Raw genomic sequence first — 26,447 nt, 5'->3', positions numbered from 1 at the left:
TCGAGCGAGCGAGGAAAGGCTTCACCTGTCGAACGATGACGTCACCAGAAACGTGGACGCCTCCAGAGCGGATGAAAAGCACTCTTGGCGACCGGAAAGACCTCGATCGCCAAAACTTTTGCGCTCAGCGAAGGCGTGCGGGCGGGCGGGTTCTTCCCAGATCACTTTAACGTTGACTTTCACTTTCACGCGAGAGAAAGGGACAAAACACCGACATTTTACTCTCCCGCCATTGACATTCTATACTGCCAGGGTATTTTCGACACTACGGAAGGTAGGACACAAAGAGGACCAAGCCTTTGCGCTTAGTTGACGGGGCCCGCCCAGGCCCTTCGATCGAGAGCCAAAGCTCCGCCCGCCCACCTCTTATACGTCGTCGAGCGAGCGAGGAAAGGCTTCACCTGTCGAACGATGACGTCACCAGAAACGTGGACGCCTCCAGAGCGGATGAAAAGCACTTGGCGACCGGAAAGACCTCGATCGCCAAAACTTTTGCGCTCAGCGAAGGCGTACGGGCGGGCGGGTTCTTCCCAGATCACTTTAACGTTGACTTTCACTTTCAGGCGAGAGAAAGGGACAAAACACCGACATTTTACTCTCCCGCCATTGACATTCTATACTGCCAGGGTATTTTCGACACTACGGAAGGTAGGACACAAAGAGGACCAAGCCTTTGCGCTTAGTTGACGGGGCCCGCCCAGGCCCTTCGATCGAGAGCCAAAGCTCCGCCCGCCCACCTCTTATACGTCGTCGAGCGAGCGAGGAAAGGCTTCACCTGTCGAACGATGACGTCACCAGAAACGTGGACGCCTCCAGAGCGGATGAAAAGCACTCTTGGCGACCGGAAAGACCTCGATCGCCAAAACTTTTGCGCTCAGCGAAGGCGTACGGGCGGGCGGGTTCTTCCCAGATCACTTTAACGTTGACTTTCACTTTCACGCGAGAGAAAGGGACAAAACACCGACATTTTACTCTCCCGCCATTGACATTCTATACTGCCAGGGTATTTTCGACACTACGGAAGGTAGGACACAAAGAGGACCAAGCCTTTGCGCTTAGTTGACGGGGCCCGCCCAGGCCCTTTGATCGAGAGCCAAAGCTCCGCCCGCCCACCTCTTATACGTCGTCGAGCGAGCGAGGAAAGGCTTCACCTGTCGAACGATGACGTCACCAGAAACGTGGACGCCTCCAGAGCGGATGAAAAGCACTCTTGGCGACCGGAAAGAGCTCGATCGTCAAAACTTTTGCGCTCAGCGAAGGCGTGCGGGCGGGCGGGTTCTTCCCAGATCACTTTAACGTTGACTTTCACTTTCACGCGAGAGAAAGGGACAAAACACCGACATTTTACTCTCCCGCCATTGACATTCTATACTGCCAGGGTATTTTCGACACTACGGAAGGTAGGACACAAAGAGGACCAAGCCTTTGCGCTTAGTTGACGGGGCCCGCCCAGGCCCTTCGATCGAGAGCCAAAGCTCCGCCCGCCCACCTCTTATACGTCGTCGAGCGAGCGAGGAAAGGCTTCACCTGTCGAACGATGACGTCACCAGAAACGTGGACGCCTCCAGAGCGGATGAAAAGCACTCTTGGCGACCGGAAAGACCTCGATCGCCAAAACGTTTGCGCTCAGCGAGACGTACGGGCGGGCGGGTTCTTCCCAGATCACTTTAACGTTGACTTTCACTTTCAGGCGAGAGAAAGGGACAAAACACCGACATTTTACTCTCCCGCCATTGACATTCTATACTGCCAGGGTATTTTCGACACTGGGGAAGGTAGGACACAAAGAGGACCAAGCCTTTGCGCTTAGTTGACGGGGCCCGCCCAGGCCCTTCGATCGAGAGCCAAAGCTCCGCCCGCCCACCTCTTATACGTCGTCGAGCGAGCGAGGAAAGGCTTCACCTGTCGAACGATGACGTCACCAGAAACGTGGACGCCTCCAGAGCGGATGAAAAGCACTCTTGGCGACCGGAAAGACCTCGATCGCCAAAACTTTTGCGCTCAGCGAAGGCGTACGGGCGGGCGGGTTCTTCCCAGATCACTTTAACGTTGACTTTCACTTTCAGGCGAGAGAAAGGGACAAAACACCGACATTTTACTCTCCCGCCATTGACATTCTATACTGCCAGGGTATTTTCGACACTACGGAAGGTAGGACACAAAGAGGACCAAGCCTTTGCGCTTAGTTGACGGGGCCCGCCCAGGCCCTTCGATCGAGAGCCAAAGCTCCGCCCGCCCACCTCTTATACGTCGTCGAGCGAGCGAGGAAAGGCTTCACCTGTCGAACGATGACGTCACCAGAAACGTGGACGCCTCCAGAGCGGATGAAAAGCACTCTTGGCGACCGGAAAGACCTCGATCGCCAAAACTTTTGCGCTCAGCGAAGGCGTACGGGCGGGCGGGTTCTTCCCAGATCACTTTAACGTTGACTTTCACTTTCAGGCGAGAGAAAGGGACAAAACACCGACATTTTACTCTCCCGCCATTGACATTCTATACTGCCAGGGTATTTTCGACACTACGGAAGGTAGGACACAAAGAGGACCAAGCCTTTGCGCTTAGTTGACGGGGCCCGCCCAGGCCCTTCGATCGAGAGCCAAAGCTCCGCCCGCCCACCTCTTATACGTCGTCGAGCGAGCGAGGAAAGGCTTCACCTGTCGAACGATGACGTCACCAGAAACGTGGACGCCTCCAGAGCGGATGAAAAGCACTCTTGGCGACCGGAAAGACCTCGATCGCCAAAACTTTTGCGCTCAGCGAAGGCGTACGGGCGGGCGGGTTCTTCCCAGATCACTTTAACGTTGACTTTCACTTTCACGCGAGAGAAAGGGACAAAACACCGACATTTTACTCTCCCGCCATTGACATTCTATACTGCCAGGGTATTTTCGACACTACGGAAGGTAGGACACAAAGAGGACCAAGCCATTGCGCTTAGTTGACGGGGCCCGCCCAGGCCCTTCGATCGAGAGCCAAAGCTCCGCCCGCCCACCTCTTATACGTCGTCGAGCGAGCGAGGAAAGGCTTCACCTGTCGAACGATGACGTCACCAGAAACGTGGACGCCTCCAGAGCGGATGAAAAGCACTCTTGGCGACCGGAAAGACCTCGATCGCCAAAACTTTTGCGCTCAGCGAAGGCGTGCGGGCGGGCGGGTTCTTCCCAGATCACTTTAACGTTGACTTTCACTTTCACGCGAGAGAAAGGGACAAAACACCGACATTTTACTCTCCCGCCATTGACATTCTATACTGCCAGGGTATTTTCGACACTACGGAAGGTAGGACACAAAGAGGACCAAGCCTTTGCGCTTAGTTGACGGGGCCCGCCCAGGCCCTTCGATCGAGAGCCAAAGCTCCGCCCGCCCACCTCTTATACGTCGTCGAGCGAGCGAGGAAAGGCTTCACCTGTCGAACGATGACGTCACCAGAAACGTGGACGCCTCCAGAGCGGATGAAAAGCACTTGGCGACCGGAAAGACCTCGATCGCCAAAACTTTTGCGCTCAGCGAAGGCGTACGGGCGGGCGGGTTCTTCCCAGATCACTTTAACGTTGACTTTCACTTTCAGGCGAGAGAAAGGGACAAAACACCGACATTTTACTCTCCCGCCATTGACATTCTATACTGCCAGGGTATTTTCGACACTACGGAAGGTAGGACACAAAGAGGACCAAGCCTTTGCGCTTAGTTGACGGGGCCCGCCCAGGCCCTTCGATCGAGAGCCAAAGCTCCGCCCGCCCACCTCTTATACGTCGTCGAGCGAGCGAGGAAAGGCTTCACCTGTCGAACGATGACGTCACCAGAAACGTGGACGCCTCCAGAGCGGATGAAAAGCACTCTTGGCGACCGGAAAGACCTCGATCGCCAAAACTTTTGCGCTCAGCGAAGGCGTACGGGCGGGCGGGTTCTTCCCAGATCACTTTAACGTTGACTTTCACTTTCACGCGAGAGAAAGGGACAAAACACCGACATTTTACTCTCCCGCCATTGACATTCTATACTGCCAGGGTATTTTCGACACTACGGAAGGTAGGACACAAAGAGGACCAAGCCTTTGCGCTTAGTTGACGGGGCCCGCCCAGGCCCTTTGATCGAGAGCCAAAGCTCCGCCCGCCCACCTCTTATACGTCGTCGAGCGAGCGAGGAAAGGCTTCACCTGTCGAACGATGACGTCACCAGAAACGTGGACGCCTCCAGAGCGGATGAAAAGCACTCTTGGCGACCGGAAAGAGCTCGATCGTCAAAACTTTTGCGCTCAGCGAAGGCGTGCGGGCGGGCGGGTTCTTCCCAGATCACTTTAACGTTGACTTTCACTTTCACGCGAGAGAAAGGGACAAAACACCGACATTTTACTCTCCCGCCATTGACATTCTATACTGCCAGGGTATTTTCGACACTACGGAAGGTAGGACACAAAGAGGACCAAGCCTTTGCGCTTAGTTGACGGGGCCCGCCCAGGCCCTTCGATCGAGAGCCAAAGCTCCGCCCGCCCACCTCTTATACGTCGTCGAGCGAGCGAGGAAAGGCTTCACCTGTCGAACGATGACGTCACCAGAAACGTGGACGCCTCCAGAGCGGATGAAAAGCACTCTTGGCGACCGGAAAGACCTCGATCGCCAAAACGTTTGCGCTCAGCGAGACGTACGGGCGGGCGGGTTCTTCCCAGATCACTTTAACGTTGACTTTCACTTTCAGGCGAGAGAAAGGGACAAAACACCGACATTTTACTCTCCCGCCATTGACATTCTATACTGCCAGGGTATTTTCGACACTGGGGAAGGTAGGACACAAAGAGGACCAAGCCTTTGCGCTTAGTTGACGGGGCCCGCCCAGGCCCTTCGATCGAGAGCCAAAGCTCCGCCCGCCCACCTCTTATACGTCGTCGAGCGAGCGAGGAAAGGCTTCACCTGTCGAACGATGACGTCACCAGAAACGTGGACGCCTCCAGAGCGGATGAAAAGCACTCTTGGCGACCGGAAAGACCTCGATCGCCAAAACTTTTGCGCTCAGCGAAGGCGTACGGGCGGGCGGGTTCTTCCCAGATCACTTTAACGTTGACTTTCACTTTCAGGCGAGAGAAAGGGACAAAACACCGACATTTTACTCTCCCGCCATTGACATTCTATACTGCCAGGGTATTTTCGACACTACGGAAGGTAGGACACAAAGAGGACCAAGCCTTTGCGCTTAGTTGACGGGGCCCGCCCAGGCCCTTCGATCGAGAGCCAAAGCTCCGCCCGCCCACCTCTTATACGTCGTCGAGCGAGCGAGGAAAGGCTTCACCTGTCGAACGATGACGTCACCAGAAACGTGGACGCCTCCAGAGCGGATGAAAAGCACTCTTGGCGACCGGAAAGACCTCGATCGCCAAAACTTTTGCGCTCAGCGAAGGCGTACGGGCGGGCGGGTTCTTCCCAGATCACTTTAACGTTGACTTTCACTTTCAGGCGAGAGAAAGGGACAAAACACCGACATTTTACTCTCCCGCCATTGACATTCTATACTGCCAGGGTATTTTCGACACTACGGAAGGTAGGACACAAAGAGGACCAAGCCTTTGCGCTTAGTTGACGGGGCCCGCCCAGGCCCTTCGATCGAGAGCCAAAGCTCCGCCCGCCCACCTCTTATACGTCGTCGAGCGAGCGAGGAAAGGCTTCACCTGTCGAACGATGACGTCACCAGAAACGTGGACGCCTCCAGAGCGGATGAAAAGCACTCTTGGCGACCGGAAAGACCTCGATCGCCAAAACTTTTACGCTCAGCGAAGGCGTACGGGCGGGCGGGTTCTTCCCAGATCACTTTAACGTTGACTTTCACTTTCACGCGAGAGAAAGGGACAAAACACCGACATTTTACTCTCCCGCCATTGACATTCTATACTGCCAGGGTATTTTCGACACTACGGAAGGTAGGACACAAAGAGGACCAAGCCATTGCGCTTAGTTGACGGGGCCCGCCCAGGCCCTTCGATCGAGAGCCAAAGCTCCGCCCGCCCACCTCTTATACGTCGTCGAGCGAGCGAGGAAAGGCTTCACCTGTCGAACGATGACGTCACCAGAAACGTGGACGCCTCCAGAGCGGATGAAAAGCACTCTTGGCGACCGGAAAGACCTCGATCGCCAAAACTTTTGCGCTCAGCGAAGGCGTACGGGCGGGCGGGTTCTTCCCAGATCACTTTAACGTTGACTTTCACTTTCAGGCGAGAGAAAGGGACAAAACACCGACATTTTACTCTCCCGCCATTGACATTCTATACTGCCAGGGTATTTTCGACACTACGGAAGGTAGGACACAAAGAGGACCAAGCCTTTGCGCTTAGTTGACGGGGCCCGCCCAGGCCCTTCGATCGAGAGCCAAAGCTCCGCCCGCCCACCTCTTATACGTCGTCGAGCGAGCGAGGAAAGGCTTCACCTGTCGAACGATGACGTCACCAGAAACGTGGACGCCTCCAGAGCGGATGAAAAGCACTTGGCGACCGGAAAGACCTCGATCGCCAAAACTTTTGCGCTCAGCGAAGGCGTACGGGCGGGCGGGTTCTTCCCAGATCACTTTAACGTTGACTTTCACTTTCAGGCGAGAGAAAGGGACAAAACACCGACATTTTACTCTCCCGCCATTGACATTCTATACTGCCAGGGTATTTTCGACACTACGGAAGGTAGGACACAAAGAGGACCAAGCCTTTGCGCTTAGTTGACGGGGCCCGCCCAGGCCCTTCGATCGAGAGCCAAAGCTCCGCCCGCCCACCTCTTATACGTCGTCGAGCGAGCGAGGAAAGGCTTCACCTGTCGAACGATGACGTCACCAGAAACGTGGACGCCTCCAGGGCGGATGAAAAGCACTCTTGGCGACCGGAAAGACCTCGATCGCCAAAACTTTTGCGCTCAGCGAAGGCGTGCGGGCGGGCGGGTTCTTCCCAGATCACTTTAACGTTGACTTTCACTTTCACGCGAGAGAAAGGGACAAAACACCGACATTTTACTCTCCCGCCATTGACATTCTATACTGCCAGGGTATTTTCGACACTACGGAAGGTAGGACACAAAGAGGACCAAGCCTTTGCGCTTAGTTGACGGGGCCCGCCCAGGCCCTTCGATCGAGAGCCAAAGCTCCGCCCGCCCACCTCTTATACGTCGTCGAGCGAGCGAGGAAAGGCTTCACCTGTCGAACGATGACGTCACCAGAAACGTGGACGCCTCCAGAGCGGATGAAAAGCACTCTTGGCGACCGGAAAGACCTCGATCGCCAAAACTTTTGCGCTCAGCGAAGGCGTACGGGCGGGCGGGTTCTTCCCAGATCACTTTAACGTTGACTTTCACTTTCAGGCGAGAGAAAGGGACAAAACACCGACATTTTACTCTCCCGCCATTGACATTCTATACTGCCAGGGTATTTTCGACACTACGGAAGGTAGGACACAAAGAGGACCAAGCCTTTGCGCTTAGTTGACGGGGCCCGCCCAGGCCCTTCGATCGAGAGCCAAAGCTCCGCCCGCCCACCTCTTATACGTCGTCGAGCGAGCGAGGAAAGGCTTCACCTGTCGAACGATGACGTCACCAGAAACGTGGACGCCTCCAGAGCGGATGAAAAGCACTCTTGGCGACCGGAAAGACCTCGATCGCCAAAACTTTTGCGCTCAGCGAAGGCGTACGGGCGGGCGGGTTCTTCCCAGATCACTTTAACGTTGACTTTCACTTTCAGGCGAGAGAAAGGGACAAAACACCGACATTTTACTCTCCCGCCATTGACATTCTATACTGCCAGGGTATTTTCGACACTACGGAAGGTAGGACACAAAGAGGACCAAGCCTTTGCGCTTAGTTGACGGGGCCCGCCCAGGCCCTTCGATCGAGAGCCAAAGCTCCGCCCGCCCACCTCTTATACGTCGTCGAGCGAGCGAGGAAAGGCTTCACCTGTCGAACGATGACGTCACCAGAAACGTGGACGCCTCCAGAGCGGATGAAAAGCACTCTTGGCGACCGGAAAGACCTCGATCGCCAAAACTTTTACGCTCAGCGAAGGCGTACGGGCGGGCGGGTTCTTCCCAGATCACTTTAACGTTGACTTTCACTTTCACGCGAGAGAAAGGGACAAAACACCGACATTTTACTCTCCCGCCATTGACATTCTATACTGCCAGGGTATTTTCGACACTACGGAAGGTAGGACACAAAGAGGACCAAGCCATTGCGCTTAGTTGACGGGGCCCGCCCAGGCCCTTCGATCGAGAGCCAAAGCTCCGCCCGCCCACCTCTTATACGTCGTCGAGCGAGCGAGGAAAGGCTTCACCTGTCGAACGATGACGTCACCAGAAACGTGGACGCCTCCAGAGCGGATGAAAAGCACTCTTGGCGACCGGAAAGACCTCGATCGCCAAAACTTTTGCGCTCAGCGAAGGCGTACGGGCGGGCGGGTTCTTCCCAGATCACTTTAACGTTGACTTTCACTTTCAGGCGAGAGAAAGGGACAAAACACCGACATTTTACTCTCCCGCCATTGACATTCTATACTGCCAGGGTATTTTCGACACTACGGAAGGTAGGACACAAAGAGGACCAAGCCTTTGCGCTTAGTTGACGGGGCCCGCCCAGGCCCTTCGATCGAGAGCCAAAGCTCCGCCCGCCCACCTCTTATACGTCGTCGAGCGAGCGAGGAAAGGCTTCACCTGTCGAACGATGACGTCACCAGAAACGTGGACGCCTCCAGAGCGGATGAAAAGCACTTGGCGACCGGAAAGACCTCGATCGCCAAAACTTTTGCGCTCAGCGAAGGCGTACGGGCGGGCGGGTTCTTCCCAGATCACTTTAACGTTGACTTTCACTTTCAGGCGAGAGAAAGGGACAAAACACCGACATTTTACTCTCCCGCCATTGACATTCTATACTGCCAGGGTATTTTCGACACTACGGAAGGTAGGACACAAAGAGGACCAAGCCTTTGCGCTTAGTTGACGGGGCCCGCCCAGGCCCTTCGATCGAGAGCCAAAGCTCCGCCCGCCCACCTCTTATACGTCGTCGAGCGAGCGAGGAAAGGCTTCACCTGTCGAACGATGACGTCACCAGAAACGTGGACGCCTCAAGAGCGGATGAAAAGCACTCTTGGCGACCGGAAAGACCTCGATCGCCAAAACTTTTGCGCTCAGCGAAGGCGTACGGGCGTGCGGGTTCTTCCCAGATCACTTTAACGTTGACTTTCACTTTCAGGCGAGAGAAAGGGACAAAACACCGACATTTTACTCTCCCGCCATTGACATTCTATACTGCCAGGGTATTTTCGACACTACGGAAGGTAGGACACAAAGAGGACCAAGCCTTTGCGCTTAGTTGACGGGGCCCGCCCAGGCCCTTCGATCGAGAGCCAAAGCTCCGCCCGCCCACCTCTTATACGTCGTCGAGCGAGCGAGGAAAGGCTTCACCTGTCGAACGATGACGTCACCAGAAACGTGGACGCCTCCAGAGCAGATGAAAAGCACTCTTGGCGACCGGAAAGACCTCGATCGCCAAAATTTTTGCGCTCAGCGAAGGCGTACGGGCGGGCGGGTTCTTCCCAGATCACTTTAACGTTGACTTTCACTTTCAGGCGAGAGAAAGGGACAAAACACCGACATTTTACTCTCCCGCCATTGACATTCTATACTGCCAGGGTATTTTCGACACTACGGAAGGTAGGACACAAAGAGGACCAAGCCTTTGCGCTTAGTTGACGGGGCCCACCCAGGCCCTTCGATCGAGAGCCAAAGCCCGCCCACCTCTTATACGTCGTCGAGCGAGCGAGGAAAGGCTTCACCTGTCGAACGATGACGTCACCAGAAACGTGGACGCCTCCAGAGCGGATGAAAAGCACTCTTGGCGACCGGAAAGACCTCGATCGCCAAAACTTTTGCGCTCAGCGAAGGCGTACGGGTGGGCGGGTTCTTCCCAGATCACTTTAACGTTGACTTTCACTTTCACGCGAGAGAAAGGGACAAAACACCGACATTTTACTCTCCCGCCATTGACATTCTATACTGCCAGGGTATTTTCGACACTACGGAAGGTAGGACACAAAGAGGACCAAGCCTTTGCGCTTAGTTGACGGGGCCCGCCCAGGCCCTTCGATCGAGAGCCAAAGCTCCGCCCGCCCACCTCTTATACGTCGTCGAGCGAGCGAGGAAAGGCTTCACCTGTCGAACGATGACGTCACCAGAAACGTGGACGCCTCCAGAGCGGATGAAAAACACTCTTGGCGACCGGAAAGACCTCGATTGCCAAAATTTTTGCGCTCAGCGAAGGCGTACGGGCGGGCGGGTTCTTCCCAGATCACTTTAACGTTGACTTTCACTTTCAGGCGAGAGAAAGGGACAAAACACCGACATTTTACTCTCCCGCCATTGACATTCTATACTGCCAGGGTATTTTCGACACTACGGAAGGTAGGACACAAAGAGGACCAAGCCTTTGCGCTTAGTTGACGGGGCCCGCCCAGGCCCTTCGATCGAGAGCCAAAGCTCCGCCCGCCCACCTCTTATACGTCGTCGAGCGAGCGAGGAAAGGCTTCACCTGTCGAACGATGACGTCACCAGAAACGTGGACGCCTCCAGAGCGGATGAAAAGCACTCTTGGCGACCGGAAAGACCTCGATCGCCAAAACTTTTGCGCTCAGCGAAGGCGTGCGGGCGGGCGGGTTCTTCCCAGATCACTTTAACGTTGACTTTCACTTTCACGCGAGAGAAAGGGACAAAACACCGACATTTTACTCTCCCGCCATTGACATTCTATACTGCCAGGGTATTTTCGACACTACGGAAGGTAGGACACAAAGAGGACCAAGCCTTTGCGCTTAGTTGACGGGGCCCGCCCAGGCCCTTCGATCGAGAGCCAAAGCTCCGCCCGCCCACCTCTTATACGTCGTCGAGCGAGCGAGGAAAGGCTTCACCTGTCGAACGATGACGTCACCAGAAACGTGGACGCCTCCAGAGCGGATGAAAAGCACTCTTGGCGACCGGAAAGACCTCGATCGCCAAAACTTTTGCGCTCAGCGAAGGCGTGCGGGCGGGCGGGTTCTTCCCAGATCACTTTAACGTTGACTTTCACTTTCAGGCGAGAGAAAGGGACAAAACACCGACATTTTACTCTCCCGCCATTGACATTCTATACTGCCAGGGTATTTTCGACACTACGGAAGGTAGGACACAAAGAGGACCAAGCCTTTGCGCTTAGTTGACGGGGCCCGCCCAGGCCCTTCGATCGAGAGCCAAAGCTCCGCCCGCCCACCTCTTATACGTCGTCGAGCGAGCGAGGAAAGGCTTCACCTGTCGAACGATGACGTCACCAGAAACGTGGACGCCTCCAGAGCGGATGAAAAGCACTCTTGGCGACCGGAAAGACCTCGATCGCCAAAACTTTTGCGCTCAGCGAAGGCATGCGGGCGGGCGGGTTCTTCCCAGATCACTTTAACGTTGACTTTCACTTTCACGCGAGAGAAAGGGACAAAACACCGACATTTTACTCTCCCGCCATTGACATTCTATACTGCCAGGGTATTTTCGACACTACGGAAGGTAGGACACAAAGAGGACCAAGCCTTTGCGCTTAGTTGACGGGGCCCGCCCAGGCCCTTCGATCGAGAGCCAAAGCTCCGCCCGCCCACCTCTTATACGTCGTCGAGCGAGCGAGGAAAGGCTTCACCTGTCGAACGATGACGTCACCAGAAACGTGGACGCCTCCAGAGCGGATGAAAAGCACTCTTGGCGACCGGAAAGACCTCGATCGCCAAAACTTTTGCGCTCAGCGAAGGCATGCGGGCGGGCGGGTTCTTCCCAGATCACTTTAACGTTGACTTTCACTTTCACGCGAGAGAAAGGGACAAAACACCGACATTTTACTCTCCCGCCATTGACATTCTATACTGCCAGGGTATTTTCGACACTACGGAAGGTAGGACACAAAGAGGACCAAGCCTTTGCGCTTAGTTGACGGGGCCCACCCAGGCCCTTCGATCGAGAGCCAAAGCTCCGCCCGCCCACCTCTTATACGTCGTCGAGCGAGCGAGGAAAGGCTTCACCTGTCGAACGATGACGTCACCAGAAACGTGGACGCCTCCAGAGCGGATGAAAAGCACTCTTGGCGACCGGAAAGACCTCGATCGCCAAAACTTTTGCGCTCAGCGAAGGCGTACGGGCGGGCGGGTTCTTCCCAGATCACTTTAACGTTGACTTTCACTTTCAGGCGAGAGAAAGGGACAAAACACCGACATTTTACTCTCCCGCCATTGACATTCTATACTGCCAGGGTATTTTCGACACTACGGAAGGTAGGACACAAAGAGGACCAAGCCTTTGCGCTTAGTTGACGGGGCCCGCCCAGGCCCTTCGATCGAGAGCCAAAGCCCGCCCACCTCTTATACGTCGTCGAGCGAGCGAGGAAAGGCTTCACCTGTCGAACGATGACGTCACCAGAAACGTGGACGCCTCCAGAGCGGATGAAAAGCACTCTTGGCGACCGGAAAGACCTCGATCGCCAAAACTTTTGCGCTCAGCGAAGGCGTACAGGCGGGCGGGTTCTTCCCAGATCACTTTAACGTTGACTTTCACTTTCACGCGAGAGAAAGGGACAAAACACCGACATTTTACTCTCCCGCCATTGACATTCTATACTGCCAGGGTATTTTCGACACTACGGAAGGAAGGACACAAAGAGGACCAAGCCTTTGCGCTTAGTTGACGGGGCCCACCCAGGCCCTTCGATCGAGAGCCAAAGCTCCGCCCGCCCACCTCTTATACGTCGTCGAGCGAGCGAGGAAAGGCTTCACCTGTCGAACGATGACGTCACCAGAAACGTGGACGCCTCCAGAGCGGATGAAAAGCACTCTTGGCGACCGGAAAGACCTCGATCGCCAAAACTTTTGCGCTCAGCGAAGGCGTACGGGCGGGCGGGTTCTTCCCAGATCACTTTAACGTTGACTTTCACTTTCAGGCGAGAGAAAGGGACAAAACACCGGCATTTTACTCTCCCGCCATTGACATTCTATACTGCCAGGGTATTTTCGACACTACGGAAGGTAGGACACAAAGAGGACCAAGCCTTTGCGCTTAGTTGACGGGGCCCGCCCAGGCCCTTCGATCGAGAGCCAAAGCTCCGCCCGCCCACCTCTTATACGTCGTCGAGCGAGCGAGGAAAGGCTTCACCTGTCGAACGATGACGTCACCAGAAACGTGGACGCCTCCAGAGCGGATGAAAAACACTCTTGGCGACCGGAAAGACCTCGATCGCCAAAACTTTTGCGCTCAGCGAAGGCGTACGGGCGGGCGGGTTCTTCCCAGATCACTTTAACGTTGACTTTCACTTTCACGCGAGAGAAAGGGACAAAACACCGACATTTTACTCTCCCGCCATTGACATTCTATACTGCCAGGGTATTTTCGACACTACGGAAGGTAGGACACAAAGAGGACCAAGCCTTTGCGCTTAGTTGACGGGGCCCGCCCAGGCCCTTCGATCGAGAGCCAAAGCCCGCCCACCTCTTATACGTCGTCGAGCGAGCGAGGAAAGGCTTCACCTGTCGAACGATGACGTCACCAGAAACGTGGACGCCTCCAGAGCGGATGAAAAGCACTCTTGGCGACCGGAAAGACCTCGATCGCCAAAACTTTTGCGCTCAGCGAAGGCATGCGGGCGGGCGGGTTCTTCCCAGATCACTTTAACGTTGACTTTCACTTTCACGCGAGAGAAAGGGACAAAACACCGACATTTTACTCTCCCGCCATTGACATTCTATACTGCCAGGGTATTTTCGACACTACGGAAGGTAGGACACAAAGAGGACCAAGCCTTTGCGCTTAGTTGACGGGGCCCACCCAGGCCCTTCGATCGAGAGCCAAAGCTCCGCCCGCCCACCTCTTATACGTCGTCGAGCGAGCGAGGAAAGGCTTCACCTGTCGAACGATGACGTCACCAGAAACGTGGACGCCTCCAGAGCGGATGAAAAGCACTCTTGGCGACCGGAAAGACCTCGATCGCCAAAACTTTTACGCTCAGCGAAGGCGTACGGGTGGGCGGGTTCTTCCCAGATCACTTTAACGTTGACTTTCACTTTCACGCGAGAGAAAGGGACAAAACACCGACATTTTACTCTCCCGCCATTGACATTCTATACTGCCAGGGTATTTTCGACACTACGGAAGGTAGGACACAAAGAGGACCAAGCCTTTGCGCTTAGTTGACGGGGCCCGCCCAGGCCCTTCGATCGAGAGCCAAAGCCCGCCCACCTCTTATACGTCGTCGAGCGAGCGAGGAAAGGCTTCACCTGTCGAACGATGACGTCACCAGAAACGTGGACGCCTCCAGAGCGGATGAAAAGCACTCTTGGCGACCGGAAAGACCTAGATCGCCAAAACTTTTGCGCTCAGCGAAGGCATGCGGGCGGGCGGATTCTTCCCAGATCACTTTAACGTTGACTTTCACTTTTACGCGAGAGAAAGGGACAAAACACCGACATTTTACTCTCCCGCCATTGACATTCTATACTGCCAGGGTATTTTCGACACTACGGAAGGTAGGACACAAAGAGGACCAAGCCTTTGCGCTTAGTTGACGGGGCCCGCCCAGGCCCTTCGATCGAGAGCCAAAGCTCCGCCCGCCCACCTCTTATACGTCGTCGAGCGAGCGAGGAAAGGCTTCACCTGTCGAACGATGACGTCACCAGAAACGTGGACGCCTCCAGAGCGGATGAAAAGCACTCTTGGCGACCGGAAAGACCTCGATCGCCAAAACTTTTGCACTCAGCGAAGGCATGCGGGCGGGCGGGTTCTTCCCAGATCACTTTAACGTTGACTTTCACTTTCACGCGAGAGAAAGGGACAAAACACCGACATTTTACTCTCCCGCCATTGACATTCTATACTGCCAGGTTATTTTCGACACTACGGAAGGTAGGACACAAAGAGGACCAAGCCTTTGCGCTTAGTTGACGGGGCCCGCCCAGGCCCTTCGATCGAGAGCCAAAGCTCCGCCCGCCCACCTCTTATACGTCGTCGAGCGAGCGAGGAAAGGCTTCACCTGTCGAACGATGACGTCACCAGAAACGTGGACGCCTCCATCGATCCAGAGCGGATGAAAAGCACTCTTGGCGACCGGAAAGACCTCGATCGCCAAAACTTTTGCGCTCAGCGAAGGCGTACGGGCGGGCGGGTTCTTCCCAGATCACTTTAACGTTGACTTTCACTTTCACGCGAGAGAAAGGGACAAAACACCGACATTTTACTCTCCCGCCATTGACATTCTATACTGCCAGGGTATTTTCGACACTACGGAAGTTAGGACACAAAGAGGACCAAGCCTTTGCGCTTAGTTGACGGAGCCCGCCCAGGCCCTTCGATCGAGAGCCAAAGCTCCGCCCGCCCACCTATTATACGTCGTCGAGCGAGCGAGGAAAGGCTTCACCTGTCGAACGATGACGTCACCAGAAACGTGGACGCCTCCAGAGCGGATGAAAAGCACTCTTGGCGACCGGAAAGACCTCGATCGCCAAAACTTTTGCGCTCAGCGAAGGCATGCGGGCGGGCGGGTTCTTCCCAGATCACTTTAACGTTGACTTTCACTTTCAGGCGAGAGAAAGGGACAAAACACCGACATTTTACTCTCCCGCCATTGACATTCTATACTGCCAGGGTATTTTCGACACTACGGAAGGTAGGACACAAAGAGGACCAAGCCTTTGCGCTTAGTTGACGGGGCCCGCCCAGGCCCTTCGATCGAGAGCCAAAGCTCCGCCCGCCCACCTCTTATACGTCGTCGAGCGAGCGAGGAAAGGCTTCACCTGTCGAACGATGACGTCACCAGAAACGTGGACGCCTCCAGAGCGGATGAAAAACACTCTTGGCGACCGGAAAGACCTCGATTGCCAAAATTTTTGCGCTCAGCGAAGGCGTACGGGCGGGCGGGTTCTTCCCAGATCACTTTAACGTTAACTTTCACTTTCAGGCGAGAGAAAGGGACAAAACACCGACATTTTACTCTCCCGCCATTGACATTCTATACTGCCAGGGTATTTTCGACACTACGGAAGGTAGGACACAAAGAGCACCAAGCCTTTGCGCTTAGTTGACGGGGCCCGCCCAGGCCCTTCGATCGAGAGCCAAAGCTCCGCCCGCCCACCTCTTATACGTCGTCGAGCGAGCGAGGAAAGGCTTCACCTGTCGAACGATGACGTCACCAGAAACGTGGACGCCTCCAGAGCGGATGAAAAGCACTCTTGGCGACCGGAAAGACCTCGATCGCCAAAACTTTTGCGCTCAGCGAAGGCGTACGGGCGGGCGGGTTCTTCCCAGATCACTTTAACGTTGACTTTCACTTTCAGGCGAGAGAAAGGGACAAAACACCGACATTTTACTCTCCCGCCATTGACATTCTATACTGCCAGGGTATTTTCGACACTACGGAAGGTAGGACACAAAGAGGACCAAGCCTTTGCGCTTAGTTGACGGGGCCCGCCCAGGCCCTTCGATCGAGAGCCAAAGCTCCGCCCGCCCACCTCTTATACGTCGTCGAGCGAGCGAGGAAAGGCTTCACCTGTCGAACGATGACGTCACCAGAAACGTGGACGCCTCCAGAGCGGATGAAAAGCACTCTTGGCGACCGGAAAGACCTCGATCGCCAAAATTTTTGCGCTCAGCGAAGGCGTACGGGCGGGCGGGTTCTTCCCAGATCACTTTAACGTTGACTTTCACTTTCAGGCGAGAGAAAGGGACAAAACACCGACATTTTACTCTCCCGCCATTGACATTCTATACTGCCAGGGTATTTTCGACACTACGGAAGGTAGGACACAAAGAGGACCAAGCCTTTGCGCTTAGTTGACGGGACCCGCCAAGGCCCTTCGATCGAGAGCCAAAGCTCCGCCCGCCCACCTCTTATACGTCGTCGAGCGAGCGAGGAAAGGCTTCACCTGTCGAACGATGACGTCACCAGAAACGTGGACGCCTCCAGAGCGGATGAAAAGCACTCTTGGCGACCGGAAAGACCTCGATCGCCAAAACTTTTGCGCTCAGCGAAGGCGTACGGGCGGGCGGGTTCTTCCCAGATCACTTTAACGTTGACTTTCACTTTCAGGCGAGAGAAAGGGACAAAACACCGACATTTTACTCTCCCGCCATTGACATTCTATACTGCCAGGGTATTTTCGACACTACGGAAGGTAGGACACAAAGAGGACCAAGCCTTTGCGCTTAGTTGACGGGGCCCGCCCAGGCCCTTCGATCGAGAGCCAAAGCTCCGCCCGCCCACCTCTTATACGTCGTCGAGCGAGCGAGAAAAGGCTTCACCTGTCGAACGATGACGTCACCAGAAACGTGGACGCCTCCAGAGCGGATGAAAAGCACTCTTGGCGACCGGAAAGACCTCGATCGCCAAAACTTTTGCGCTCAGCGAAGGCGTACGGGCGGGCGGGTTCTTCCCAGATCACTTTAACGTTGACTTTCACTTTCAGGCGAGAGAAAGGGACAAAACACCGACATTTTACTCTCCCGCCATTGACATTCTATACTGCCAGGGTATTTTCGACACTACGGAAGGTAGGACACAAAGAGGACCAAGCCTTTGCGCTTAGTTGACGGGGCCCGCCCAGGCCCTTCGATCGAGAGCCAAAGCCCGCCCACCTATTATACGTCGTCGAGCGAGCGAGGAAAGGCTTCACCTGTCGAACGATGACGTCACCAGAAACGTGGACGCCTCCAGAGCGGATGAAAAGCACTCTTGGCGACCGGAAAGACCTCGATCGCCAAAACTTTTGCGCTCAGCGAAGGCGTACGGGTGGGCGGGTTCTTCCCAGATCACTTTAACGTTGACTTTCACTTTCACGCGAGAGAAAGGGACAAAACACCGACATATAACTCAAGCTGGAAGTGGGATATTTCTGATATGTTTTATCAAACCAAACAGTTTATAAGTGGACACAAGTCCGACAACCTACACCGCACCCCCTCGACTTTCTACGACTCTGGGGTCTCCCCAGGGGGCTACCTCCCTGAGACTAGCCAATGCTACCCCCTGTCCCCCATGTGTACCCTTGCTGGTTACTTTATCTAATAATCAAGGCTATCCCACTAAACAGTGTCGGAGGGGAAAGGTCATGACTATAATAAAATAGTTTGTACATAATATCAAGGTATTTCCTTTAAAGTCGATGTTGTTTCTGCTCCCCAGAACGTTTTTATTGTCAACGTCAAATTCGTTAGGTGGCGCTTTATGAGCAGCCGCAGGTTTCTGTAGCTCTGCAATGTTTGTCTTTTTATACTGTTAAATCGACTGTCTCTCTGCGAAAGAGCAGTTTTAGTACTTGGAACAGTCCCGTGAAAGTTTTCACCGCGAAAAGGCAACCTCGCTGGTCGATGTGTGTGTCATTTCTGTGATTTATGTGGAGCTGAACTCGGGACTGTGACCAGTCGTACAGAACAATGGCGGGGAGGGGTCTTCTGATGTACACGGCAAGCTTCTTCCACCGAATCAAGTCGGCGGCACGTCCTGCGGGACCACAGCTGAAGACACACCTACGCGACCTGGGTTTACTACGTCCTCGGGGCCGGTACCGAGGTACCCGTGCTGGGAGGAACTTCCATCGCGAAATTTCCACCATAGTTGGCCATAGGTATGAGACGGGGGACATCTTTCCACCATTGATATGCAAATCTGGGCATTCTCCGCATGGTGATCGTCACAACACAAACACTGCAAATCTCATTACCATAGCAACCCAGGAACATCGTCGTCCAAATGACAGTGTCTTGATCCATGTTCATTCCAAACAACGGACGTGTGCAGCGATCATCCCTGATGTTCCGGATCTGCACCCTAACAACAAGGACATACCTACGGCGAACTCAGCTGTCCACACATACCCCAGACTGCGACAGGTAGTACCAGTCCCGACTACAAACTCTAGAACTCAGCTTACGCCACACCAGACTGTTGTACCAAATGTTTTATTGTGTAATGCTCGTTCTCTGGCTAACAAACTCGATGAATTTCACTCTGTACTGTTAAATGAACATGTAGATGTAGCCGCCGTTTCAGAAACATGGTTTCGCAACGACATACCCCATGAATTCTGGTCAGTTGACGGCTACAATGTCTTTGTTAAGTCGAGAGAAGGTAGACGTGGTGGTGGAGTTGCGCTTTATGTAAGAGATAGTATTGCAGCACATCGTCTTATGACAGTTGATGTACCAAGAATAAAGGAAGCAATCAAAAGGCGTCAGCGAGCATTCTGCGATCAAAAGTGGAAAACATGGAGGGCACTTCGCAATAAGATCCAGAGGATGATCAAAAGGGCCAGGAATCAATACTACACCAGCAGAGTCCAGAAACTGAAGAAAGACAACCCGAGCGCTTGGTACAAGGAGATAAAGGTTTTAACAGGCACACAGAAAAAAGCCATGACCGTCCAAGCCGAAGGGGTCGATCCAGACAATCATCACGACATGGCAAATTTCATCAACCAGAAATTTACCGACGTAACAACATCACTACCACCCCTCGACCTGTCTAACTTACCAACGTATCTCCCAAGCCGTCCCCCTCCAACAGTGCAGCCTTGGGATGTGTACTGGAAACTGTGCAAGATCAAAACAACAAAATCTGCAGGCCCTGACGGAATTGACGGTAGGTTGCTCAAGGAATACGCAGTCGAACTGAGTGAACCTATTGCCAACATCTTAAACTCCTCTTTGCTTGAAGGTAGGGTGCCACACGAGTGGAAAGAGGCAGTGGTGGTACCGCTCCCGAAGACTAGTCCACCAGACATCAACCACCTACGACCCGTTTCGCTAACCTCCCTCATCTCAAAAGTATGTGAGGACTTCGTGGCAACTTGGATGCTGCAGGATACGAAGAACAGTATCTCTCCAAACCAGTTTGGGGGGCTCAAGGGGCGATCAACAACGCATTGTCTTATCACTTTGGCTAATCAACTCTATGAGGCAGCAGACAAACGAGGAACTTCCAGCACTTGGGTATTGACGGATTTTAGCAAAGCTTTCGACCTAGTGGATCATACAGTAGCAATGAAGCACCTGATCAACCTGGGAGTCAGGCCAGAAATTATCCCCTGGATTGTCAGTTTCCACTCACAACGCTCGCAGAGAACCAGATACCATGGTGCGCTTTCCAAGAAGAAGGAACTCACGTGCGGGCTCGCTCAAGGCACCAAGCTGGGCCCGATAGTGTTTATAGCTCACGTCAACAATCTAACAAACAGCATGAACTCACCGTCGAGGGCCTTTGTTGACGATTTGAACCTCGTCGAATCAAGGCGCACATCCGAACCATCTAAGCTGCAAAACGACCTGGATAACCTGTCAAGCTGGACCGAGAAAAACAAGATGAAACTTAACCCCTCTAAGTGCAAGGCTGTGCACATCTGCTTCGCCCGCAACCCTCCACCACCACCCCCTCTTTCCATCAATGGACATGTGCTGGAGGTAGTGCCCATTGCAAAATGCTTGGGAGTCATATTTCAAGCAAACCTGGGTTGGGAAAGTCAAGTTACAGAAATGACCAAGAAGGGAAACCAACGATTATACTTGCTGTGCAGACTTCGACAATTCAACTTACCAGTGGAGGATTTGCTGACGGTCTACAAGTGCTTTGTTCGCCCAGTTTTAGAGTATGCCGCCCCTGTATGGCATGGAGGTCTGACAAACGGACAACGGAAGAAAATTGAGAACATACAGAGGCGTGCAACGAGGATTATACTGGGAAGTAGCTACCACAGTTACTCACTGTCATGTCAAGTATTAAACCTAGAGAAACTCAATGATAGACGGGATGCCCTTTGTTTGAAGTTCGCGAAGAGCCTGTACGCCTCAGACGAGTACCGACACTGGCTTCCCAAGCGTAGAGGAGACGTCAGCGGTATGGTAACGCGACAAAACAATCAACTAGTAACATTGCCAGTACACACAGAGCGCTACAGAAACAGCCCAATTCCATATCTAACTACTTTGCTAAATAACAGTATGTAGACAGGTGCATAAGTTGATATGTGAATGAAAACCCCATCAAATTTTAATTCTTGTATTGTTATTGTATTGTTAAATGATCATGTATTGTATCGACGACCAAATACCAATGTAAAATGTTCAAGATTAGTAAGCAATACAAACGCTGAGATTATCCTATTGCTGTTAATCATATCAATAGAATTTAAAAAAAAATACTTTTAATCTTTAAGGCCGTGAATTTTATGTATAGGATTTTACCCAGCTGTATATTAATCAATTGTATTGCCTACAGTCGATTTTTTACTCATGTGAAAGGAGTGTGCAATTCAGCCTAAAGGCTGCGAAATGCTTCTGTGAAATAAACCATTATTATTATTATAGCCCTGAGTATATCCTGGGGAGGTAAACGTGTACGTGTGCGGGGCTCTATAGGTGTATGTGTGTGTGTGGGGGGGGGGGGGGGGTGTTGGGGGGGGGGGGTGCAGTTGAAATGGCGATGGGGGGTGACAGGACAGACCAAGTCAAATCTACATCTCAGCCAAAACTGAGCAAAATGATTTTATGAATACCATTTTGCCTATCTGGAAGCATCAGTTTGACATATTATAATATCATTTTATAATATCTTGAATACGCCGTGATTTTGAAATGGACAGTAAGGAATTACTATGCTAATCAGTCTTTTCATAGGCCATATCTACGAATCTCATTCGTAACATCATATTTTACAATACGTAATATTTCTACCATGTAATCATTCTATCTCTTGATATTCTGCGCTCTCACGGCTTTACAGGTAAATGAATAAACTACCGTGCGCTCCTGCCATGTGAGTGATTTTTCATCATCGTTCATACCATATAAACCACGGAGCGTAACGTTTCTACTTCATCTAAACATGATATTTTGTCCCAACATTACTTTTCTAACCTTTCAGAATCAATTTGATTTGTTCTGTCCAGAGAGGAGAGGTGGGCATAGTCAGGGGAAGTCGAGTGTTGTTTGGATGTAAAATGTGAACTTCCGTTTTTTCTTCTTTATTTTTCCCGGTAAACAAAGGATCCCACGTGGTCATGGCCTCAGGAGTGCTGTCTGAGTGGGGGACTAACATCGTAGAGAAAGAAACTCAACTTTCTCAAGCCTTGAAATCTTGCAACGCAACACACGACGTTTTAGAGAGGTAATTTGCAGAACAAATTGAGGTTAAAAGGGTTTTTAGTATGGTATCATTTTGAAGGAAATACGTTACTTTTTCGAGAGAAAGAAAAACTTTGTCACTACATCATTCGTTTCTTTTTTGTTCCTAGTATAGTCCGACGCACTCCCCCAGATTCGATCCACTGCCTGAAATATTTTTTTCATAACAGGTAGCTACATGTATGTAGTGTTGCTACGAATTATCATTACAACATTGATACAGTTATTAATGTTCTCATCACATTGCACAGGCGATTTCTTTCCCTCCCGTCCGTCTAAGGAGTTGGGACTTTGCATCGCTTGGGGGAGAAAAAGACCAAAACATGTCTACGTGTCAGAAATATTCAACATCATGTTGTGTGTTCGCAGTACAGATACACCACCTTCAAACAATGGGTGGATCCTCCCCATTGGGCTGTTCAAAAAAATAATTGAAAAGGTGCGGTGGAAGAGGTACAAAATCAGGTTTCATCCCTACCCTAGCTCCAAACCAGAAATTGCCCCCCCCCCCCTAGTTCCTAATCCAAAATGGCTCAACTGACCGTAGTTCCGGGTCAAAAATTGCTCACCCCCCTAGTTCCTAATCCAAATTGCCAAAACCTTGCCTGGTTCCTAATCCAGATGTTTGAACCCTACCCCCCTCCAATCCAGCCTCTTCCACCCCCCTTTTCAGGTATTTTTTGGGTGAACAGCCCATTGGAAGATCCTCCACGGAGCTCATCCACGGATGTTGCTCGTATGTACAACCACTTCTCATACAAACTACAAAACTGGCAAACACAAGCGCGCTAAACGTGACGAAAAAAGGTAAACTTACCTCCGAACTTTCGGCCTGGTGGTGCTAGGGGACCTGAAAAAGAACTATTTTATGTTTGTTTATGCCTTTAACTGCCGTCAAAACCGTTTCATTTTCCATGTTATTGGGGAAGGCCTCTTCTGTGGACGCCTCCGGCGACGACCAGTCTTCTTCTGATAGGCAAGATGTAGGAGAGGTTGCAAACAACTTTGTTGCTAAGCAACTGTTATAACCTCAGATGACCTCATGTTCATCACTTGCTCTAGAACAACACTGGCTGGCACACGTTGTACCGAACACACATCATTCTATCTATATATTCTGCGTTCTTCCAACTAAAGAAGAACGTAGATATCCGCCTGCCCCTAAAACATAGCAACTTATCCACAGTACCCATGGTATTGCGAACTATCAAGAAAAACGTCTGCTTTTTGAACGGTGCAGATCTCCAGGCAGATTTACCGGTGGCAATGACAGTATCCAACGGGCAAAGGCAGGAATGACAGTATGCAAACAACGTTACTGCTTTTGTCCTTTGAATACTGCCATTGCTGCGTTTGCCCTTTGGATACTGCCACTACCACCAGTAATCTGCTTGTCCACAGATTCTATACGGAGTGACTTAAAACATAAATAAAACAGTCCTTTAAGAAATATGCATGTGTCAAACGTTGGTGTAGTTTACACGGGTAAGGTTACAGGACTGTAGTGTAGGAAGTTTACAGGACTGCAGTGTAGCAACTGCATCGACGTACTGACAGACTGAAAGTGGCCTCTTTATAAAAACAACGAAATGAAGTGAAATCTTACCTTTGTCATGCTCGAACCTGCTCCATAAGTTGTTGAGGGGTTACTTTTTTTTCCGTTCAAACCTTTATTCGTCATGAAGATTTATCTTAGTCTTGACAGTTTGGAGAAGTCCTCCGCGGTCGCGTCCGTGTTGTTCCACATCATGGCGGCGCTGTCAACAACCTGGTTGCCTGGTGACGTCTCCAATGTAGCGTCATAGATAGAGCTTGTGACGACATGGAAAACGGCGGTTTTGTAGATCTGACTACAGTGATTGTTTGTGAAAATTGCACCGCATTTGTACAAGAAGATACGGTTGCTCTAGACGATGGAATGAAAGCCATGGCGTGCAGTGTTAGTTTTAGTCCCCATCCTACACTGATGGTAGCATTCATGAACATGATTGACTTCACATTATCTTTGTGACGTAAGGATGTATTCTGTTACATTATCCCCAATGTACATGACTGTAACCTTTATTACACAAGAATAACAAAGATTGAATCAGGACGTTTTGTTGATGTTGATGATTTCATTTTGCTTTAGTCTAGTTTAGGTTAATTCTTATAACGTTACCTCTAAGTATGCGGCATTATTTTTGGTGCGTTTCCTTGTCTGTCTGTCTGTCTGTCTGTCTGTCTGTCTGTCTGTCTGTCTCTCTCTCTCTCTCTCTCTCTCTGTGTGTGTGTGTGTGTGTGTGTGTTTGTATGTCTGTCTCTCTATAGCTTTGTGTAACGTTATATGTAACAAAGTTATGTGTGCTGTGAGTGTTAAGAAGAACCATCAACATTTCCGTTCCTTTTTCTGCCTACATACAAACACGCACAGTCCGATGCAGTACGGTAGGGTAGGAAAACACAAGGTAAACAATTTTCGAACTTGATCTTCGTTATCACAACCTCTAAGTAACGTTACACACCTACCAAAAATCATGAAGATCCATCAAAGGTTTCTCAAGTTATCCTCTTGACATACATACATACAGACCTACCCCACAGCTGGCATAACCGAAAATATAACCTTCTCTGCGAAGGTAATTAGCACTTGTCAAAGTAGGAAAAGCGGAATCCCAAACTTAAGGTTCCGGTTCGGAATTGTTTTGACCAAGGACCTAAAAAGTGCGTGAAGATAAGACGCAAATCCTAGGTTTTCTCGTTAGTTTTGGCTCCCGATTTTTCGGTTATCGCTATAGCAGTGCGTTATCTTTTGTATTTCCTGAAAAACTCTATCTTCGTAGCGTTTTACGGTTTCCGAGTTTTGGTCGTCCGCGGGTACTTCCTGGTATTAGTGCGCGATGACGGTAACGCGGCTTTGTCGCCTGATTACCCGAATCGTGCGTTCTATGTGCGTTTTGCGTAGTTTCGCACCATCGGGGATTGCGGAAAACGTATCCTCACGATTTTTTTCATTTTTCCTAATTGCACAGACAGAATGATGACCTTTATTTCCATATCAGTCATTATCCTAGGAAAACTTTTATTTTCCTTCAAGCGGCCTTGGAAGAATGCCCTAAAAATAGCAGTTTTGGGGATGAAAATTGCTTTTAGTGACGGTTCTCACTAAAAATGACGTTTCCACAGAAAATATCAAATTCGTCTGTCGTTCGAAGATAAGTCACCCCCATCCATCAGAAACATTGAATCGGCCGAAAAGGGATGTTTGGAAAAGCGCTATTGCCTTTAAGGGAACGAGTCAGGTCGGCCCCGAATTTAAAAAAAAAATAGAGTAAATATTTGCGCTAGCGGCAAATACAGACAGGTTTGACTATGGAGAAGACATTACTAGCGTAATCAATACCAACCAAGAACATTATATAGGGATAATAATGCCATTGCACCAGCGTATCCATGGTCAGAGTCACACATACTGCCGATTTTCATAACTGTCGCGAGTACCCTCCTCCACGGAGATTAAAAGTATTTTTTTATTCACAATAATTTACTAATTAGTAATGCCATGTTAATTTGATTATAAGAACGACATCGCATATACCATGTGCGCATCACTGTTCGTCTGTTTTGTCTGCGGCTGCCACCCTACCCTACCATTTACACCTTTGCACTGGTATAATATTATGACGTCACATCTGACTCCCGGAAGCCTCAAAACTACTCGGTAATCATCTTCTGCCACCCTAACTTCTGCCACCCTAAATAAAGAATATTTATCTCCATTCATAAAAGAGGTATGAAACAGCATCGTTGTTTATTCAAGCTACATATATGTCGAATATGAAGCCCCTACCATTTTTGCATTTGATTTTGCAAATATAGTCATCATCAGCATAACACACCTAAAGATAATGGTTTTAGTAAAGCTACCTACACATCCAATGTGGCATCCGTAGTATTCATCGTACAGGAAATATGAAGTTTCTTCAATAATAATGCAAATGAGGTCCTCATTAGCATAACATACATTCCATTGTATTCACCTTTACTAAAGCTACCCACATCACTAATATCACATCCCTAGCATTTACCCTAAAGAAGTATAACTTTTCTGCATAAATTATGCAAATGAAGCCCTCATTAGCATAATGCTCCTCCATTATTTTCGACTATCCTAAAGCTGCCTACACCTCCAATACGACATCTGTAACGTTTATTGTAAGGAAAACATAGATTTTCCATAAATCATTAATAATCCAAATGAGGCCATAATTAGCATACTGAACTTTCAATTGTATTC

The 26,447-nt window shown here is 51.2% G+C and overlaps 1 long non-coding RNA gene across 2 annotated transcripts in view; it reads right to left on the bottom strand.

Annotated features, from left to right (window-relative positions):
- LOC136432089 (uncharacterized) overlaps positions 1–23,991 on the bottom strand; it is a 49,455-nt gene extending 25,464 nt beyond the window's left edge. The window contains exons 1-2 of one of the 2 annotated variants that reach the window (XR_010755443.1): positions 23,778–23,991; positions 22,989–23,032 (exon numbers count right to left, since the gene is read on the bottom strand). This is a non-coding gene — a long non-coding RNA (uncharacterized lncRNA). The remainder of the gene's footprint in view (positions 1–22,988; positions 23,033–23,777) is intronic. The other variant, XR_010755442.1, reaches the window with a different exon arrangement.
- Between the last annotated feature and the right edge of the window lie 2,456 nt (positions 23,992–26,447).

Source organism: Branchiostoma lanceolatum, chromosome 4 (assembly GCF_035083965.1).
Source record: "Branchiostoma lanceolatum isolate klBraLanc5 chromosome 4, klBraLanc5.hap2, whole genome shotgun sequence".
NCBI lineage: Eukaryota > Metazoa > Chordata > Leptocardii > Amphioxiformes > Branchiostomatidae > Branchiostoma > Branchiostoma lanceolatum.
The sequence above is the reverse complement of the archived record's forward strand: the minus strand, read 5'-3'. Positions and strand labels throughout refer to the sequence as shown.